Below are 21,946 nucleotides of genomic sequence, written 5' to 3'. Positions count from 1 at the left end.
TCCACCTGTTACACACAAACTAGCTTAGATCTGAATCAATCACAGGTTCAAATCTCCTCCGCTGCTTGCCTGCCTCGACTGCGCAATCCTGCATGAGAATGGATGAGAATGGTTGATCCAAACTCATATTTCCCTTGGCTGAACCACGCAATCCTCATTGGCAATACTCAATCCATTGATTGTGCAAATCTCATGCACAGCTATAGTCACAACTGATAGCAGTCTCACTCTTTCACCCACCTCTAACACTTGTCTCCACTGAACTGTCCATGCACTGAGTTAACTGATGTATTCTTTAGTTGCTTTATGAGTTAATAATTAGTGAATTAATTAATAATTAATTCACATCACTCATCACTAGTGTATTCTTTAGTTAGACTAAGTACAACTAGTTCAACCAAGTCAAACTGAACACAACTCCATCAACTCCTCAATCAACTCCACCAAACTCAATCACTTGAGTTCTAACTGAAGTCCATCATGCAATAGCTCAACTAACTCATAAGAAAAGCGTATTTCCTTCTGACAGTTGCATGTGCCACATCCGTAGCTCAAACTGAAGTGCTACAAGAGGATAAGATAATGTTTATAGTCCAAATATTATTAAGAGCTAATAATATTCGACTATTCTATTTTTAGCCTGGCAGTCTAAAAATAGACTCCGCCCATATGTCTAAAAATAGAAGTCCATCTATTTTTACCAACATGACCAATCATCCACAAATATCATCCTGCAACTCATAGACCATGATCCATATGTCTAAAAATAGACGTAGTCTAAAAATAGACTTTGCGCCAAAAATAGCCTGCGGGCCCACTTCGTGAAGGCGACTTCTTTTCACTAAGCTCCATCATCTTGTTGCATTTTCAACACTCCCTCTCAACAAGATATGGATTATTTGCAACCCCTATCATGCATGCAACACATTTGCCCGGTCCACTTGCTCCAACAACACTTGGAACAAAAACACTCCCAACTGACCACTCTGTTGGGATAGGGACATACTCTGATGCTGAAGCTCTACCTGCTGCTGACAAGTGCTCCCTATCTGACATCTATGCTACTGCAACATCTCCATGTGTCTCACACTATTGCACGCCTCTCTATGCCACCTAGCACTGTGTAAAACACTTGTGCCTCTCGCATTGCTGTAGCCTGCTAGCTATGTGCTGTCCTGGGATTCCCTACACTGTCGCTCTCTCTGTTGCTCCATCCGCACATGTCTCTACCCAATCAGTTAGTTCCTGCTACTCCACATTGGGGCTCCCGTAGCAAGGTCTCATCCAAGAGGTTGGGTACCTCAAGGATCCTGCCCCTCATCCTTGGGACGATCACTCTATATCACCCCAACTCCTACCTGGAGGTATGGCTGCATGTGATCCCTCAGCCCACCTGGCTCGAAGTTCCCCCCTACTGGAGGTCTCTGCATGAGTAGATGTATTTACTCGATCTCCTCTCAGCTTCCCTTATTGTGGCTACTCCACAACCTCCTGAAGCTGCTACACCAATCATGGCTCCTCCACAATCGTCTGAGACTTCTTCTGGCTCTGCATGTTGAGAGGTAATAAACGCTCCCTCTCAACCACCAAGTCTCCATCAGTTGCCTCACTGCTCAAGGCTTTGCATGCATCTTTAACCTCAATAGCATATAGGTTCTTGACCCGTGAACCAATCTGCTTCACCTTTCTAGTGATGATGTGTCCAAGGAAAACCTTTCCCCTACTGAAGACTACATCATAGCCTCTGTCTTCCAGCATCACAATCGACACCAAGTTTCTCTTCAGTCCTGGTACATAATTGACATCGGTCAAGGTAAGGTGAGCTCCATGCTCCCTCTAAAAAATAACCGTGCCTACACCTGAGACACTATACTTCTCATCATTACCCATCGCTATGAGTATCTGGAGATCTTTCTCCTCCAAAGTACTGAACAAACTCTTGTCACCGGTCATGTGGAAAGAAGCTCCACTATCAAGAAACCAACCACTTCCCACCATGGATAAAACCATGCATGCGAAGAGTGTGAAATCCAACTCAAACTGTGAAGCAAGTGCATCACCTTCAGATCCTTCCCCTGATCCCTTCTTGGATTTCCTCCGTGGACAATTTGTAGCATAATGGCCCACCTCATGACAACAAAAGCATTGCACTTTCGATTTGTCAACCTTCTTCCCATCATTGGAAGAAATGGATTCGGAAAGAGAACCCTTCTCCTTCCCCTTCTTTGCTTTGGAAGCCAAGGCGCAATTTTCTTCATCAGATGCCTTCGATGAAGATCCGTCCCTGGTATTCCGCCTGATCTCCTCTTGCACAAGATCTGACCAAAGTCTCTCCCATCCTGGCAATTTCTCTCGACCATTGACAGAGTCCTGATAGGAATGCCAACTCTTTGGAAGACCAAGGAGGGCTAAGCTCACCAAGTCCTCATCATCGACAGTCACCCCCACACTTCCCAGCTCATCCTGGCATTGGGTGAACTTCGTGAGATACTTGGGCATACAGTCTCCATTCTCACACTTAATGTTTCTGAGTTTACCCTTGAGCGCCAACTTCCTCTGGTCACTCTTGCTTTGGAATAAATCTGTCAACGCTTTCCACATCAAGTATGGAGAAGCCTTTCCATGCAGGCTGGATACATTGTGATTCGTCACGCCCTCCAACAGAATTCTTCAACACTTTGTTGTCTTCTTTTGCCAAGCCTCAACGTGAGCAGCATCAGTAGGCTTTGGGACCTCAGCCTCTATGAACTCCTTCAACCCATTGTCATCTAACACCGCCTCCATCCTGTCTTTCCACGCAATATAATTCGAGCTGCCTTCAAGGGCATACTCCAATCGCAATCCGTTGAAAGACATTTCAACTTCAACACTAAGAAAATACTGCTGCAAATTCGAATTCCACCAGCTCAAAACTCAACCGCTTCTGATCTAAAATTCGTGAGAACAAAGTATTTCTTGTACAGAGATTGACTGTATGGGCATTCACCAGATATCTCACCTTCCAAAAGAAGGATGAATCCAGAGGTTACTTGGCCCAATTACAGACTCTGCCTGAAGAAATAAAATGTAATCACTTTCTGAATAATAGATCTGATGATCAACTTGGCTCTGATACCATGTAGAAATTTTGAATAATGTAACACTTATTCACAGAGATTATCCTGATTATACACTATTTGTGGAATGCATGCATAATACATAACCTCCTCTACTATTGATCATCAATTTGCAGTATTCAAAAACAATCGCATGCGCACATTGAAGCATCAATCACACATATCAACACAGTATATCACGGGGAAAGAATATAGCTGAAAACCCCCAACTATCTGTATATTATATTGATTGAGAACATGTAACAATACATAGTACAATACTCCTCGCAAGTACTCAGTACTATCTCCACCTGTTACACACAAATTAGCTCAGATCTGAATCAATCACAGGTTCAAATCTCCTCTGCTGCTTGCCTGCCTCCACTGCACAATCTTGCATGAGAATGGTTGATCCAAACTCGTATTTCCCTTGGTTGAACCATGCAATCCTCATTGGAAATACTCAATCCATTGATTGTGCAAATCTCATGCATAGCTATAGTCACAACTGATAGCAGTCTCACTCTTTCACCCACCTCTAACACTTGTCTCCACTGAACTGTCCATGCACTGAGTTAACTGATGTATTCTTTAGTTTCTTTATGAGTTAATAATTAGTGAATTAATTAATAATTAATTCACATCACTCATCACTAGTGTATTCTTTAGTTAGACTAAATACAACTAGTTCAACCAAGTCAAACTGAACACAACTCCATCAACTCCTCAATCAACTCCACCAAAATCAATCACTTGAGTTCTAACTGAAGTCCATCATGCAATAGCTCAACTAACCCATAAGAAAAGTGTATTTCCTTCTGACAGTTGCATGTGCCACATCCGTAGCTCGAACTGAAGTGCTACAAGAGGATAAGATAATGTTTATAGTCCAAATATTATTAAGAGCTAATAATATTCGACTGTTCCATTTTTAGCCTGGCAGTCTAAAAATAGACTCCGCCCATATGTCTAAAAATAGAATTCCATCTATTTTTACCAACATGACCAATCATCCACAAATAGCATCCTGCAACTCATAGACCATGATCCATATGTCTAAAAATAGACATAGTCTAAAAATAGACTTTGCGCCAAAAATAGCCTGCGGGCCCACTTAGTGAAGGCGACTTCTTTTCACTAAGCTCCATCATCTTGTTGCATTTTCAACAAAAGCATTCAAAGCCTTGGTTGAAAATGAATCAGATCACAGAATCAAATGCCTTAGGTCTGATAGAGGAGGGGAATTTACCTCTGATGAATTTTTCGATTTTTGTGAAGAACATGGAATAAGAAGGGAATTCTCTATTGCAAGGACTCCTCAGCAAAATGGAGTAGTGGAAAGGATGAACAAAATAGTTCAACAAATGGCTCGTGCTATGCTTGATGAGTTTGGAACTCCCGCAACCTTCTGGGGTGAAGCTGTATTTGCTGTGGTTACTATTCTCAACAAGACAAACGTCCGGGTGAACAACACTCAAACTCCTCATGAACTTTGGTATGGTAAGACTCCCATGGTTAAATACTTCAAAATTTTTGGAAGCAAATGTTACATCAAAAGGACCGATGAAAACCTTGGTAAGTTTGAACCTAGAGCATATGAAGGCATTCTCCTTGGTTACTCTCCCCACAACAAAGGATATAAGTGTTACAATAAGAGACTTGGAAAAATTGTTGAAAGTATTGATGTAGTGATTGATGAAGAAGGAAACATTCCTAGGCAAGTAAAATCTGAAGATTTCGAAGATGATGAGGACTATCCTTCAACATCAAATCAAACTTATGATGAAGAAGAAACCCATGAGGCACCAGAAGAATAGATAAGGATAGAAGAAAAGAATCCATCCAGGTACGTTCAGAAGAATCATCCAGAAACTCAAATTTTGGGGCAAAAAGAGGCGGGTGTACAAACAAGAAGAACTATTTCAGAAGCTTCAAGCTATCTAGCATTACTCTCCTCCACTAAACCACAAAATGTAAGAGAAGCATGCAAATATGAATGCTGGGTCAAGGCCATGAATGAAGAACTTGAGAAGATTGAAAAGAATAACACTTGGGAGTTGGTTCGTAGACCAAACGATAAAATTGTCATAGGGACAAAGTGGATATTCAAAAAAAAGCTGAATGAAAATGGAGATGTTATTAGAAACAAGGCCAGACTTGTTTGTAAAGGGTATGCTCAACAAGAAGGTATAGACTTTGAAGAAACTTTTGCACCGGTTTCTAGACTTGAAGCCATAAGAATGTTCCTTGCTCTTTCTAGCTTTCAGAAGTTCAAAGTTTTTCAAATGGATGTGAAATCTGCCTTTCTAAATGGAGACTTGGAAGAAGAAGTCTATATTGAGCAACCAGATGGATTCATCCTTGGAAATGATCCAAAACTTGTATGCAGACTTAAGAAGGCACTCTATGGTCTTAAACAGGCTCCAAGGGCTTGGTATTATCATCTGGACAAATACCTCCATCAACAAGGTTTTTCAAAAGGATCGACAAATAGCAATCTATATGTAAAAATTGATAATAATAAATTGCTAATACTTGTTGTGTATGTTGATGATATCATCTTTGGTAGCAATGAAGAAGCCATGAGTCAAAATTTTGCTTTGGTGATGCAGAAAGAATTTGAAATGTCCTTGCTTGGTGAGCTGACATATTTTCTTGGTTTACAAGTCCAACAAAATAAAGACGGTATCTTTTTGTCACAAACCAAGTACCTCAAGGAGATCTTGAAGAAATATGGCATGGAAGATTCAAAACCAGTATGTACCCCTATGGTAACAGGATGCAGCCTCAGTGCCAATGATGATTCAGCAGCAGTACATCAACCAACCTATAGATCCATGATTGGTAGTCTGCTCTATCTGACAGGTACCTGACCAGACATCATGCATGCAGTGGGAATAGTTGGAAGATTCTAGGCAAATCCGAAAGAAGCACACCTTCAGGCAGTTAAAAGAATTTTCAAATATCTTCAAGGGACACAAAACTATGGCTTATGGTATCCTATAGATATAGATCTCACACTTCATGCATATATAGATGCAGATTGGGCAGGAAGCGTGGATGACAGAAAAAGCACTAGTGGTGGTGCATTCTTTATGGGTTCCAGATTAGTCTCTTGGTTCAACAAGAAGCAAAGTTCAATTGCTTTATCTACAGCTGAAGCAGAATATGTGGTTGTTGCATCTTGCTGCACACAACTCCTTTGGATGATGAAAATTTTGCAAGATTTTCAAATCACTTGTACTCCACCTATCTTTATTTTATGTGATAATACAAGTGCAATCAACGTTTTGAAAAATCCAGTCATGCATTCAAAGACCAAGCACATACCTATCAAATATCATTTTCTCCGAGAACAAGTGCTTGAACAAAAGGTCAAATTGGAGTATGTTCCCTCCAAGGAATAGGTTGCTGATATACTCACCAAACCACTGCCTAGGGAGACATTTGAATACCTTAGACAGAAGCTGGGAGTAGTTGATGCATCATCTTGCTGTTGAAACTTGTTTGGTTCCGAGAAAAGTGGTTGTACGTGAGTTTAATGAGGAGAATTCGCATACATACGCCGGTTTATGTGGATGCAGTTGCGTATATGTTAGTTTGAAGACAAACAGTGGGCCAGGCTCAGGATGAAAGGAGTCTGATATGGGTCTGACAGACAACATCTGGCACAGGTTTAGGGGGAGCATATATATTCTTCTAATAATGCATTGTTGGCATTATCCTAGAAGATCTTGGTTCAAGATCACAATGTTTTGGTTTCAGGGGGAACAGGTGCAGAAGGAGAACATGGTTGTTGGTCTGAATGATGATTGACAGATGCTATTGATGACAGTTGTTGATAACTATCATAGTCTAGTTGTAGATATTTCGTCTCTATGTCATGTATTTCTTTTCTTATCAAGGTCATGTAACAGCCTACTTTGGTTTCCCCACTATGCCTGGGATGGATAATGTAATGTTCTTGTTTTATCTTGTGTAAACTTTTGGTGTATCCCCACTTGGTTGGGTGAATGAGTCAATCCCCACTTGGTTGGGAGATGGATGTATGTATGAGTCTTTTGTGGTAGGAAGGTCATTTATGATGTATAAAGTTATGTATCTTCTTGTAGAACATCTTCTTACAGATCTTGCCTATAGTTAGGGGGAGCATGGGCAGCACAGCAGAGCAGAGATTTCAGCATGAACTCAGGGGGAGCATAACCCTTTGCCCTTGATGTCAAAGGGGGAGAATGAATTTGAGTGACTTGGGGTTGCCATCAAGTCCAAAGGGGGAGATTGTTGACATTATGACAAAGGTTTGGCACTATGACACAGGTGTTGTCCTTGATGGCAACTCACTCAGAGGGCAGATCACTGTTTAGGCTCTCAGAATGAAAGAAAAAGAGATATACGTAGGTTTCCTTTGACGAAGTCGCATATACACGCAGGATTGCCGATCAAAAGTCGCGTATGCGTATGCACGCACTTTAATGCACAAAAAAACACGTACGTGTGGGAAAACTTATTTTTGGTCCATGGTATTTAGTCCTTGGTATTTGGACCTATGGTTTTGGACCATAGTATCTCGTATGAAGTGTTGAACTCAGGTATTTGGTCCAAGGTATTGATTCTTTATGGTTTTGGACCATGGTATTGTGTAAGGCCTAAGACTATAAAAGGGGAAGGAGATCTTTAGGCATGGATATTGACTTATTGAATATCTGATGAAGAGCTAAAATTGAAATACTAGTCATTGGGTTATGGTGCATAGCTGGATCTGAATCAAGGAGGAACTTGAGCGCAAGAAGAAGGATAAGTACTATTGATGGGTCAAGATCTTAAGGCTTGAATAGTAGTATCTTTGTGTGATTTTGATCTGCTATTTTTGGCGCATGACTTGATCTATAAATATGATAATCTGGGTATAATTGATGTCTGAATAAGTGAAAAGGATAAATTATCTTTTATAGATCTGTACATAGGTTCAGCGAAGCAAAGGCACGTATACACGTTGGTTCTGTAATTCAAAATAACGTATACATAGGTTGGCCTTAATTCAAAAGCGTATGCATGCAGGTTGTACACATTGAAGTAGTGTACGTCTCTTGATATATGTTTTAGCTACTTCTGTTTATTGCTGCAGTGGTCTGGGTTCAGAATTGGTGTCTGGTTACTGTTACTGTTTTCTCGGTACAACATTCAGAGAAGTGACTATTTGATTCAGTTTTGTTTGGTGCAAAGGAGATTGGTTGATACAGATATACTTGATGTTTGATTGATGTTATTCATGGATCCAGTCTGAAAATTTATGAAACGTGGTCCCTAGAAGAAAAGAGAAGGTTGTAGCCTTTTGTAGGTCAGCACCTACGTACTAGTACCTTAGCTAGTACCAGAGCTAAGGGGGTTTTAGCTCCCTTCCAGGAGAAGCTGGAGAACAAGAGAAGGTTGTAGCCTTCTGCAGGTAGTAGCTTGCGTACTGGTATAAGACTGCACCAGTACAAAATCATTGTAAAAAGAAGATTCTAAATTAAAAGAAGATAGAGACAAATTGCAGCAGGTGGTTTTCATCCACATTGGATTTCCACCTTATATCTTTGTGTCCATGTGTGTGGTGATCTATTCTATTTTACTGCTCCTACTTATTGTTCTTATGATTAATGAAGTCCTGATGCACTGATTAAAGATCAACAATTAATGAATCTTAAGTTTTCTGATATACGATGGTTTCTTTAGTCACAATAGCATATATACGTAGTTTCCCATAACTGAAGTAGCGTATACAAATCCGATTGTGAAATGAAAAATAATTGATTTGATAATAATGATTCACCCCCCCTCCCAGTATTATTTCCAACAGATTGACCCTAGTTCAAATTTTAGTTACATTAGTCCCGATGTTGTTGAAAAATGCGCATTAAAAAAGAAAGCACGCAATGAGTCTTGGCTAGTTCAATTAGCCACAGGGGAGAAAAGAAGAGTTGAGTATTGGGTGAAGGCCTACCCAATAAAATTAAATGGGATGATAACAATTACAAACCTCAAAGTATTTCCATTGGGAGTATATAACATATTGTAGGGCATGGACTGGCTGTATGTGCATAGAACCAAGGTATATTATTCTGAGAAGAACATTAAATGATTGGACAAAGCTAGAGAGCCTAGAGTATTACATGGAAAACTAAAACCTACCTTTGTGAGATTAATTTCAACTATCCAAGCCAAGAGAAGCCATAGAAAGGGATGCATTTTATTTTCCATTCAAATCCAACAACGCTAAATATAGTTACAATGCTGAGAATAATGACAATGATGTCCTAAGGAACTACCCTGTTTTATAATGATTTTTAAATGTATTCTCTGAAGAAACCAGCAAGTATACTTTTCTATAGAATTAATGCCAGGAGAAACTCCAACATCCAAAGTTCTGAATAGAATGATCACTCTAGAATTAGTTGATCTAAAGCTACAACTCATGGAAATGCTGGAGAAGGGTTGCATAAGGCTGAGTGTGTATCCATAGGGAGCACTAGTTCTGTTTGTTAAGAAGAAGGATGGAACAATTAGGTTGTGAATTTATTATGGACGACTAAACAAAGTGACCATCATGAACAAGTATCTATTAATGTGAATCGATGATTTATTTGACAAAGTGAGAGGAGCAACAATATTTTGAAAAATTTATTTGAGTTCAAGCTATCATCTCGTGTGTATAAAGGATAAGGATATCCATAAAACAACCTTTATAAAAATGTATGGGCATCATGAATTTGTTGTAGTTCCTTTTGCACTTACCAATGCACCTGCAACCTTTATGTGCCTTACAGACAATGTGTCACGCCCCTATCTGGATAAGTTTTTCATAGTATTATTTGATGACATTTTGGTTTATTCAAAGACCAAGGAGGAGTATGAAGAATACCTAGCCGCATACTACAATTTCTAAGAGAGCATAAGCTTCATGCAAATCTTACCAAGTGCAACTTCTTTCAGTGACAAATTCAGTACTTGGGACACATTGTCTCAAGAGAGGGAATAGTAGTCGATCCCGAGAAGGTTAAGGCTATCATGAAATGGTCAACACATATAAATGTGACTGAAGTTAGGTCCTTTATGAGATTGGAAAAATATTACAAGGTATTTATTAAGAATTTATGCAAGATTGGTTGTCCAAATGATGCTTTGTAGAAGAAAGGAGAGAGGTTCGAATGGAAAAATGATTTTGTTGCAAGCTTCAATAAGCTTAAGAAATTGTTGACTAATGAACTAGTGTTAACATATCCTACAAAGGATTTCATTGTATGTACAAATTCCTACAAGGAGGGACTTGGTGGAGTCCTAATGCATGAAGACCAAGTAGTTTTCTATGAATCCTGAAAGTTAAATGAGCATGAGCATAATTATGTACCTCATGAATTGGAGCTATCCACCATCATCCATACATAAAAAATGTGGAGACACTACCTTCATGGTGTTAAAAATATGTAACTACAGTAAAATTCCACTTTAGACAACTCACTTGATGGAGATAATAATTGCATTGAATTTATAGTTTTGAGAGGACCAAAAGTGACCTAAAGTTCACTTAAATCGGATAAGGGAAAGTGTATTTATGAATAAAAACCCACAAGTGCATATTTGATAAGGTCGGCCCTATTACCGCTTAAAATAGTAGGGGACCTAAAGGTGAAAATGCTAGACCAAGGACAACAAATGGAGACTTAGCCCACTCTCACCTTAGCTAAGGCTCCCTACTATTTATTGAATTTCATCGACGGGAGGAGACCCAATATATATGGATTCATAAATGAAGGATAAATGAATAAGTGGATATAGAGTGACCCAAATAATCCCTTTCCAGAAGAGGTTGAAGAATAGAGTTTTCTTGTTTTATAAGTGATGAGCCCCAAAAATGGACAATTATTTGGGCTCATTCAACCTCCTAATTTGACTTAATCCACCATTCTCATTAGTTTATTGCATGTTTTTGATTATATTTATGTTAATAGAATGAATTTGGTTAGTCATTATGCCAACAAGTCTAATGGGTGCTTTGTGTAGCCTTTTTGGTCAACTTGGAGACAAAATTGAAGGTCTTAATGAGCACTTGGCAGCCAAATTCGTGGGAGAACAAGCTAGAGGATTTGTAGTAAGGTGTCCCCCTCATTTATGGGCCCTTACCTCGAATTCTCCACCATCAGCTCGGAGTTCAAAGGCCACCAAATCAATGAGCACAAGGGCAGCCAAGCAAGTCAAGTAGGACTGCTGTTAACTACAAGTCTTGGGCAGCCAAGTCCCTAAATTTTAGGAGGATTGTTGGGTCCTCAAATTGTATAAATAAGAAGGCTTAGGGCCTCATTTTGGGGTTAGCCAGTTAGTCATTTTGTTAGCCAGTGGACGTTAGCTAGTTAGCCAGTAGATATTAGCTAGTAGTTAGTCATTTCATAGCCTTGTTGTAGTCATTTTGTAATTCGATTTGTAGGCAATAGACTAGCTTTGCTTTCAGCTCATTCTCAAGTTCTCCTTGTGGACAGTTTTGATGTAACTCTTCATTTCTTGATCAATAAAGATGAATCTAGCTTTGCACTAGCTCTAAATCTCTCTTAGGAGGCTGTAGCTCTTGGGGTTGGGCCCATCTCAAGCGCCCAATACCTCATTTGATTATCTTTATGTGTTTTTGCTGCATTCTTAGAATAAAATCTGCTATTTAGATCTAACTCATGTGTTGTTATTTAGTTTGTTTTTTATGTGTAAAATAGCTTTTCATGCTTATATTTAGTTGATAAGTTGTTAACAGAAAAAGCTTCAAGAAAAGGGCCAACAAACATCTGTGGTTTCACCTCTCCGTTAGTGGGATCAGGAGCTGTGACTAGGATGACTTTGCTGCCCACAAAAACACTAATTTTGCTTTGCCATGCAATCACTAGTGTTTGATTTTCATGTGTAGAAGTTGGTTACAAGTTCAAACTTTCATTTGCTTATTTTCATGAGTTAAAATACATGGTTTCATTGCAGGTCACACTTCTGTTCATTCTCTTTACTAACAGCTAGCAAATTAGGTCAACGTAACTAGGTCTTTGAATTTATATGTTGGTTCAGATTGGAAAAACGACTTGCAGAGCACCTGTACCACTCCTTCATCTGCTTATTCTCCATCAGCGCCATCCACTCCACCCTCTACTTAGAACCCTTGCTTCACGTTTGCCATTCGCTCCCAAAACCCTAATTTTTGTGCAACATTGTTTCACTCTCCCTTGAACAAATTGAACCATCCTCGCCATTCCTTAGCTCCATCCATCAGTTCCTAGGCCCTTCAGACCCATCCTATCCTACCTCCATATCCACTCATGCATCTTCCCTCACTCACCCATGCTCCAAAATCCCATTTCAGAACATCCTGTAGAAATCTCTGAACATCCTGTAGAACCCCTGCAGACTTCCTGTAGAAGCTCATAAACACGGTTTTGTGGCAGCCAAACTTTGTGAGACTCTCTGGAAGGGTTTTAGGGACCCCTTAGACCCTCTCTGAACCTTCCCAACCTTTCCCAAGCATTTCTCCTCCTTGATCCACCTCTGCACAGTCAAAAATAGTTAGAAGCACATGCATGATCATTCTAATAACTTAGTCAAAAATACAAAAAGATGTTTTCTTCAGATAGTGATAACTTAGACACATGCATTTTACCTTCCTAGAATTAATGGCATCTCTTTTCGTAGTTTGCATTCTCTCCTTTGCATCAGTAGGACTAGCTGGTAGAATTAGGGTTTGCTAGGGTTTGCGTTTCTTTTTGGCTTTCAGTTTCTTTCCGCAAGTAGATTAGCTTCCTTTGAGTTAGCTTTCGTCCATCAGTTAAAAAGCTTCTTCTAAGAGCTCATAGAAGTTGGCTTGAGCCCCTAGCGGACTTGTGCCAGCTGACCAAGTGACAGCTGCGGCAAGAGCTAGTACTTGTGCATACAGCACCGTCGCTTCCAAGTTTGTTACGAACTACCGGGTTGATAAAATTAAAGAAGGGAGCTCCAGGAGTTGTAGCATTATTGCTACAATACTGGGGCCCACCATCCTTTTTGGCGCCGTTGCCGGGGAAGCGTTAGAGTATTAGTAATTGTTGCTTTTCTTCTATTTTCTTACTCTTGCCTTCTGCTAAGTAGTTTATTTCATTTCCATTCTGCAAAAGTAGCATAGACATTTCCTGCTTTCATAGATTAGCATTTCCTGCTTTCATAGATTAGCATTTCAATTCCGCAATTTCATTTATGCAAGCATAGATTAGCATTTCAATTCCGCAAGCGTAGACTATCATTTCATTCCTGCAATTTCATTTGAGCAAAATAGATTAGTCCTTTCCTGCTTTCATTTCAATTCCGCATTTTCGTTTTAGCAAGATAGTTAGTTGCAGTTCAATCTATTTCAGTTTTGCAGGTAGAAGTAGAAAAAAACAAAAAATCAACCAAAAAGATTTCATTTCATGTCTTGTAGGAGTAGAGATAAGTTAAAAAAATGATTGCACAACACCCCCACTGCTTCACACAGCCAACATTCTCTCTTCTTCGATGGCTGTGATTAAAGAACCCCTGGGTGGACATCAAGGCATATTTAAAGAACCTCTAGGGGAGAAGAAGAAGAAAACATTCCTCTGGAGCAAATGGCTACAAGTAGAGATGTTGGAGCAACATCTTGTCCAAAGATGAATTTGAAAATCAGATCAAAGATTTCAAGAGTGATATGAGGCAGTTTCTTGCCATGCAACTGGATACCTTGCGGATCCAACAGAAGCAAGAGGAAGCCAAGAGGGCTTTGGTCATTTTTTGTCCTAGGTGCACTAGAAAGCATCCTAGGAACAAATGTCCATTGTACTCCATAGAAGTGTCTTTTGTCTGTGAAGAATACCATCCTACAGATCAGTGCCCTTCCTTACCCAGATTCAAAGCTGCATATCAGAGAGCCAAAGAGCCACTGAATCACTCTATTACATGAACCAAAGTTGGCCGCATGGACCTAGATCTTACCAGCAGGAACTGCAAGGGACACCGAGACCTATTATGACCCCTATCAAGCCACTTTCATGCCTTCTTGGGGTCCCCTGCTCATCCTTCCTAGTCATCCCCCCCCCTCTCCTTGTTCCTTCACAGATCCATATTATGCCCAACCATGTTGCTCATTCATTTCACTCTTATGCTCAGCCACAGCTCAGTGGAATGCACCTCATCAGGGGTGGAGGCCCCAGTACACACTCCTCCACTTCGTTTCTCCACCACCTGCTCATCCACAACCATCGCCTCCTCCTCCACCAAGGCAACCCCAAATGCCTGCCCAACCACAATGCCATCCACCTCCATCTCAATTACACCCCTCCACTCAGCTACCCGTAGCACCATTTCCAAAACCATGCAATGGAGCAGCTCAACCAAATTGCAAAGCCGAGGCACAACATGTGCAAATGACTCCTTTTGAGCTCAATGATGTTCACCAAAGCTCAGGAAGAGCCTTGCAAAAAAGAGATTATCTTGAAAGCATTGAAGGACCACATCCAGCAAAAGAAGATTCAAAAGAGGAGATCAAAGAACCATGGGCTGCACTTGATGAAGGGAAGAGATCAGAATCAGAGATCGAGAAAGCCTCCTCATGGTTACCATCAAATCTTCCATGTATTCAAGAGAAAGATCAGAAAAAAGAGGAAGATGAGAAAATCATGATAGAAGGTGACATGAAGAATGATCCAGATCAACAAAAGGACCAAGGATATCAAAGCTATATTGAGACATGGTTCCAGATAGTCACTAAGTTGCAGCAGTACTCTCTTCCTCAGCTATGTTTGATCCCTTCAAGATCAGATCATTTGGTCTCTGAGATCTGGATACCTATCCAAGCATGCATTTCGAGCCTCCACATCATTTTGTCTCTAATCTCGATGTGCACATGGCTCCATTGGAAGTATTCTTATACTTGAAAATGATTTTGTTTTTCAAGTAGGGTAGGGTAGAAAAAAAAAGAAAAAAGAAAAAAGAGAAAAAAGAAAAAGAAAAAAAAAAATGAAAAAAGAGGAAAATAGAAATCTAAGGTGAAAACCTCCTCGGAGGCGCCCTAGATTGGCTCATTGATTGAAAACCTCCATGAGGCGGTCGATGGGTTGGAAAAGAAAAAAAAAGAAAAAAAAAGAATAAGATCTCTAGGTGAAAACCTCCCTTGGAGGCGCCCAGGGCAGGCAATTAGGGTGAAAACCTCCATGAGGCGCCCTAGTTGTTTTTCAAAAAAAAAGAGAAAAAGAAAAAGAAAAATAAAGCTAATCTCCATTGAATAATTTCATGTTGCAGCAATGACATTGTAGGTTTCAAGAAGGACGTTTCATGACAGGAGGAGCACTCAAATCAAGGTCAAAGGAATTTTCTTGCCTTCTACAGGAAGCTCTGTATTTCTACAGGAAACACCTGTAGAACCTTTGGATGAGCCAAATCCAATTTCAAAAGTGAATCTAATGGTGGGAATCTATTGATTAGGCCTACAAGCACTTGTGTGTCCATCCCTTGCCTTTATCCATCATTTTTTCCACCTCCTTGTGCTTCTCATTGTGCTTCTACAAGAACTTCCTGTAGAAATTGTGGGAAACTAGACATGGATTTCAAAAAGTGGTTTGGCAAACATTGTAGCTTCCTCAAGGGTTCAGAAGCCCTCATGCAATCTTCCAACTCCTCCTCCATCATCTCCATACCTGCATCACAGCCCAAGCTCAGTTTTCCCTTCCATGCAAACACATGCAAAGTGCCTTGAAGCAAAAATCCATAGAACAAAATTTGTTTTTGCCATAACTTGAAAACCATGCATCCATTTGACAAACCGTTTTATGGGGAATTGTACAAGGGTGATGGCAACATGCTTGAGCAGTTTCAGCCAATTCTGGTGCACGGTTTCCAAGAAATCAGCCTCCATCACCATCAGCCATTTTTGCATTTTCTCCATAACCGTGCATCCGTTTCAAAACATGTTTCATGGGGATATGCATATGAGTGATGGTAACCTACCCAAGCAGTTTCAGCCGATTCCGATGCACGGTTTCCGAGAAATCGAGCTCTGAAATCTTCAGCCATTTTCCATTTTTCTCGAAATCCGTGCATCCATTGATCACGATTTTGCTATGGGAGATGCATAATGATGATAGGAACATGCTCACTGAGTTTCAGATCAATCCGGTTTACTGTTTGAGAGCAATGGCGAAAACAAGTTCTGGTTTTGTGACCATGCAGCAGCAGCAGCTTGAAGGTGCAGATCTGAACGTGGAAACGATTGCATGCAGCTCAGATCCGGCCAGAGGACACCTGCACAAGGAAAAACAATCAAATATTAGCAGCCAAGCCACATGCAATCAGAAAAACCAATGCATGCAGCAATGACAGGCCACAACAGCTCACGGCAGCCATTCAACTTCGAGGTATGTGACTAAAACTCATTCTTCTATTGCATAAATTTAATTTAAAAACTGCATGAATGAATGGAATGGTGGAATTAAGCCACGAATATAGCAAGGTTAAGTCAATTTCCTTCTCTAGCACTCAGTTGGAAGTCACGCAGTACACATGGACAGCTGACTTACGTGAAAATTAAAGCAACCAGGAGTGTTGGCCATTTAAACTTCAGTTCAATTCACGGCAGTGATTACAGGGGTAAAACATGCAGTTCGGGGACAACACTTCCAGTTGCATGTGGCCACGTACACTTGGCCACTTCACTCTCTCACGTGAATCACGCAGCAATTAACGAACACTCAGCTGAAACTCACAGATCGCTGTTAACTTGCACTTGCAACATTTTCAACTGAAGTATGCATCCTCTGCTTCCACAAAATGATTAACCCATCGTCCTCCATTGAGATTTGTGGCCTGGTTCACAATTCTCTAGCGTATCGGGCTCACTCAGAGGCGCAGGGGCACTCTACAGGCGTTTCTACAGGAAGACGTCCTATAGGAAAGTATAGCAAATTCATCCAGAGCAGAAAAGCCCGAGTTTTTCTTCATCCAGTTTGGAGATTGAAGAAAGGTAGGCTGGGAAACAACATTCCCATGCATGATATTTCGGAAGGTGGTGAATTAAACTGTTTTGAATAAGAATGTATGAAACAAGTCTGCTTGTGAATCCAGAATAGTAGTTTTCCTGTGTGTTACATGGAATGTTTTAGTTGGTTCTGCGTCAAATTCTCTTCCACAGTTCATGTTAAGAAATTCCTCTACTAGGAACGATAAACCACTATGAGGGTTAACCTATGCATGAAGAATATGAATTTTATGTGATTGTTTGCATGCTGAGGATGAAGCTCTACACTTTGTCTATGGGAGCCTGATTCCCTTTTGACAGTCGGGTTTGGGCAGCAAAAGCATTATAACCAGGGAATTGGTGCAAAGTTGAAATACAAACACCCGAGAAATCTTGTCCTGAGGATCAAAAGAGGAAAGCATAAAAAAAGCAGTCCCTTTCTGCTTAGAGCATTGAAACAGGGCACTCTCACCAAACCAGACCAACCAGCTTACATCCTTTTTGTAGCAAGGTCAGCCTTCAAATTATGAAGTATATTACCTGTGATGGGCGAATTGTGTATGGTTATCACTTCCGCTTGTTAACAGAGCTCAGGCACACGATGTATTTGCCCTCAAAACAAAATAAAAATAAAAATTTGAGCATTCCATACTTCCTCCTATAGTCATTAGTTGAGTGTAGCATGAAATTGAAGGAGGGGGCACCAGACCAGCTGGCCCATCATGGGCTTATCAAGATCCTTGTAGAAGATGCCCTCCATACTTATACTGTCCCTATTTCTTGGAAGGTTTTCCACAATATGTCCAAGGGTGATGACATCCAGTCTCTGGCCAAAGAATTCACCTCATCCAGCAGCGAGGACAAGGAGCACAGCGAGGCAGAGAGGAAAATAGAAGGGAAGAAAGATAAGGGTAAGGAAACCCAGGGCAGACCATCACATGAAAAATCACAGGAGAAGCCACAGAAAAAGCAAGAAAAAGGACCAGCTGTTGAGACCAAAGCTGCGGGTGAAATAAAGACACAAACACCCCGGAAGAAACAATTGCAAAGCAGGGCAGAGAGGACTGAAAAATTCCAAACAAGTGAAGACAAAACCAAGGCAACCACAGCAAAATTGAAGAAGAAGACACCCCCAGCCATGCAAGCCAAATCAGGAAGTGTAAAAATGGCTTCTACAGGAAGCCAGAAATCAGCTACAGGACTTTCTACAGGAAGTCCTGAAAACACTATTTTGGCTTGGTTCTGATTGATTGTCTTGTGTCTCCTTGTTTCACTGATGTTTGTGAAATTTATAAAAGAGGAAGGTGTTTTCAACTTGGGACTTGGGTGTGTTCGTATATTGCTACTTATTCCATTTACTAATATGCTTAAGCACAATAACCTGCTTACCAAAGCCTTTGAAAAGTGGGGTGATTTGGTGATGGCTTCATTCTGCTAACTGGTCCAACTTAGCATTTGAGGAATTGTTGGCAAGATGTTCATCTTTGGTGATTTCTGTGAAGATCTTACTTTGGAGCTGAGAGGTGATAGTTGATGGTATATTTGCTTTCACACAAAATGCTGGTGAATTGTCTTTGACAGAGAAGAGGGCACCATTTCTTCCATATGATTGCATATACTTGTGCACTCATAACAAGGCTGAGGATTCACTAAGAAAAGCAGCAGACAGTGAGGAAGAAGAGCAGAAGGGCGAGAAGACGAAGGCTGCCACAGCCAAGCTGAAAGGAAAAGCACCCTCAGTCAAGCAGGCTAAGACAGAGAACTATTAGCAGACTGTTTCTACAGGAAGACAGAGAACTGTTAGCAGACTGTTTCTATAAGAAGACAGAGAACTGTTAGCAGGCTGTTTCTACAGGAAGACAAAGAACTGTTAGCAGACTGTTTCTACAGGAAGACAAAGAACTGTTTCTACAGGAAGTTTGAAAAGAGGGAAGCCAAAGGAGAAATCAGCCGAGATGTTAGCCAAAGAAGCCACCAGGGCCATCAAAGATGAGGAGAGAGATTGGTTGCTTAGAGGATGAGCAACACTTTCAGTAGGGGGTGATGATGAGCCCCAAAAATGGACAATTATTTGGGCTCATTCAACCTCCTAATTTGACTTAATCCACCATTCTCATTAGTTTATTGCATGTTTTTGATTATATTTATGTTAATAGAATGAATTTGGTTAGTCATTATGCCAACAAGTCTAATGGGTGCTTTGTGTAGCCTTTTTGGTCAACTTGGAGACAAAATTGAAGGTCTTAATGAGCACTTGGCAGCCAAATTCGTGGGAGAACAAGCTAGAGGATTTGTAGTAAGGTGTCCCCCTCATTTATGGCCCCCTTACCTCGAATTCTCCACCATCAGCTCGGAGTTCAAAGGCCACCAAATCAATGAGCACAAGGGCAGCCAAGCAAGTCAAGTAGGACTGCTGTTAACTACAAGTCTTGGGCAGCCAAGTCCCTAAATTTTAGGAGGACTGTTGGGTCCTCAAATTGTATAAATAAGAAGGCTTAGGGCCTCATTTTGGGGTTAGCCAGTTAGTCATTTTGTTAGCTAGTGGACGTTAGCTAGTTAGCCAGTAGATAGTAGCTAGTAGTTAGTCATTTCATAGCCTTGTTGTAGTCATTTTGTAATTCGATTTGTAGGCAATATACTAGCTTTGCTTTCAGCTCATTCTCAAGTTCTCCTTGTGGACAGTTTTGATGTAACTCTTCATTTCTTGATCAATAAAGATGAATCCAGCTTTGCACCAGCTCTAAATCTCTCTTAGGAGGCTGTAGCTCTTGGGGTTGGGCCCATCTCAAGCGCCCAATACCTCCTTTGATTATCTTTATGTGTTTTTGCTGCATTCTTAGAATAAAATCTGCTATTTAGATCTAACTCTTGTGTTGTTATTTAGTTTGTTTTTTATGTGTAAAATAGATTTTCATGCTTAGATTTAGTTGATAAGTTGTTAACAGAAAAAGCTTCAAGAAAAGGGCCAACAAACATCTGTGGTTTCACCTCTCCGTTAGTGGGATCAGGAGCTGTGACTAGGATGACTTTGCTGCCCACAAAAACACTGATTTTGGTTTGCCATGCAATCACTAGTGTTTGATTTTCATGTGTAGAAGTTGGTTACAAGTTCAAACTTTCATTTGCTTATTTGCATGAGTTAAAATACATGGTTTCATTGCAGGTCACACTTCTGTTCATTCTCTTTACTAACAGCTAGCAAATTAGGTCAACGTAACTAGGTCTTTGAATTTATATGTTGGTTCAGATTGGAAAAACGACTTGCATAGCACCTGTACCACTCCTTCATCTGCTTATTCTCCATCAGCGCCATCCACTCCACCCTCTACTTAGAACCCTTGCTTCACGTTTGCCATTCGCTCCCAAAACCCTAATTTTTGTGCAACATTGTTTCACTCTCCCTTGAACAAATTGAACCATCCTCGCCATTCCTTAGCTCCATCCATCAGTTCCTAGGCCACTTCAGACCCCTATCCTACCTCCATATCCACTCATGCATCTTCCCTCACTCACCCATGCTCCAAAATCCCATTTCAGAACATCCTGTAGAAATCTCTGGACATCCTGTAGAACCCCTGCAGACTTCCTGTAGAAGCTCATAAACACGGTTTCGTGGCAGCCAAACTTTGTGAGACTCTCTGGAAGGGTGTTAGGGACCCCTTAGACCCTCTCTGAACCTTCCCAATCTTTCCCAAGCATTTCTCCTCCTTGATCCACCTCTGCACAGTCAAAAATAGTTAGAAGCACATGCATGATCATTCTAATAACTTAGTCAAAAATACAAAAAGATGTTTTCTTCAGATAGTGATAACTTAGACACATGCATTTTACCTTCCTAGAATTAATGGCATCTTTTTTCGTAGTTTTCATTCTCTCCTTTGCATCAATAGGACTAGCTGGTAGAATTAGGGTTTGCTAGGGTTTGCGTTTCTTTTTGGCTTTCAGTTTCTTTCCGCAAGTAGATTAGCTTCCTTTGAGTTAGCTTTCGTCCATCAGTTAAAAAGCTTCTTCTAAGAGCTCATAGAAGTTGGCTTGAGCCCCTAGCGGACTTGTGCCAGCTGACCAAGTGACAGCTGCGGCAAGAGCTAGTACTTGTGCATACAGCACCGTCGCTTCCAAGTTTGTTACGAACTACCGGGTTGATAAAATTAAAGAAGGGAGCTCCAGGAGTTGTAGCATTATTGCTACAATACTAGGGCCCACCAATAAGCAAGGTACAATGTCTTATAGGAGAAGGATGGGAGGATTTTAGGGTTATGTTTAGAGAATATGACTTGTGAGAGAGTTTCCTAATCCCTAAAATCCTTATTGAAATTGGTATCCTGGATGGTTCTTGAAGAATTGTCTTTTCAAGGAATGGGACCACATGAGACCAAGTGGACCCAAACTAGGTTAGGAGGTAAGAGTTTAGAAACCAACGATACTCTTAACCCAGACAAGGAGGGGGAAAGGATCAAAGAAAGGATTTTCACTTAAAGGTGTTGATTTGATCCTATTAGGCACTAACCTTGGGGATACTAGGGTAAAGTTTGATCTTAGAGCTAGGGCTTGGATTTTCTCACAACTACACCGCCATAATGGATTCAAAATTGGAGGAGGTTGTTTGGAGACAGTAGCGCAGGGAATGCTAGGAGATCAAACTTTTTGGAGGGATATTTTTGGAAAATGATGCCCTAGGTGACCCAAACAGGCTAGACCTAGGAAAATGTGAAAATAATTGATTTTGGGTGAAAACCTATTGGCATATCAATGTCTTAATATTCATATAATGGACTCTATGATAAATATGAATGAATACTTCATTTCTTAGTCAAGGATGCCTTAAGACTACCTCACTAGCCTTTTGGGG

The sequence above is a fragment of the Pinus tabuliformis genome, chromosome 7 (assembly GCF_031772625.1).
Source record: "Pinus tabuliformis cultivar Carrire ecotype Pingquan chromosome 7, CPIR1, whole genome shotgun sequence".
Lineage (NCBI taxonomy): Eukaryota > Viridiplantae > Streptophyta > Pinopsida > Pinales > Pinaceae > Pinus > Pinus tabuliformis.
Note: the sequence above shows the minus strand (reverse complement) of the source record.